At 42.0% G+C, this 696-nt stretch overlaps 1 protein-coding gene across 1 annotated transcript in view; it reads right to left on the reverse strand.

Moving 5' to 3' along the window:
- LOC107685463 (leucine-rich repeat-containing protein 34-like) overlaps positions 1-696 on the reverse strand; it is a 4968-nt gene that overhangs the window by 2181 nt on the left and 2091 nt on the right. The window lies entirely within an intron of this gene.

Raw genomic sequence — 696 nt, forward strand, 5'->3', positions numbered from 1 at the left:
GGGGAACAGACACAGTCTTTATAGATTGGACAGCACAAGTACTTCTATCATTTAAGAGGGTAGAACACAAATCAGGGCAGTTATTTGAGATTTGACTTACTAGTCATATGGAGCGTAGCGTCCTGGAGATGTTGTCCGACATGCCTCTCCACCAGGTCGCGGATCTTGCTTCTCCACGGCCTCCAGCTCGAGCTGCACCGAATGCAGCTCGAACGTGTCCTCACCTGCACTCAAAGGTAGACACACATCCGCCATTAAAGCAAGTAACAGTGAGTAAAACAATGGTAATGTGTGTGAATAGAGTATTAGTAATGTAAGCGAGATTAGCGGCAACCACGCTGGCGATGCTAGCGGGCTATATGCTAATAGCGGACTCGGGAAGTCAAAATAGAACTAGTGATAACAAGGCGCTCTGATTGTTTTTGTTGTAGAATACGATAGGGGATATATTCATACGTTATAGAAACGAAAATGATGGTGTATAAAATTGATTTTAAGATAAAAAATTATGCGACAAAGAATTAACTTGACGGAGCTCAAACTCAAAACACACGGCAGCAACAAACAGGAAGCGAGATTAGCTTCCTGTTTGTCTTTTTGTTTTTTAAACAAAAAGTATTCTCGTAGCTTCGTAAAATTACGGTTGAAGCCCTGATGTCACATGGATTATTTTACCGATCTCCTTGCTACGTTTCT

This window comes from Sinocyclocheilus anshuiensis, unplaced genomic scaffold, assembly GCF_001515605.1.
Source record: "Sinocyclocheilus anshuiensis isolate Anshui unplaced genomic scaffold, SAMN03320099.WGS_v1.1 scaffold862, whole genome shotgun sequence".
NCBI classification, from domain to species: domain Eukaryota; kingdom Metazoa; phylum Chordata; class Actinopteri; order Cypriniformes; family Cyprinidae; genus Sinocyclocheilus; species Sinocyclocheilus anshuiensis.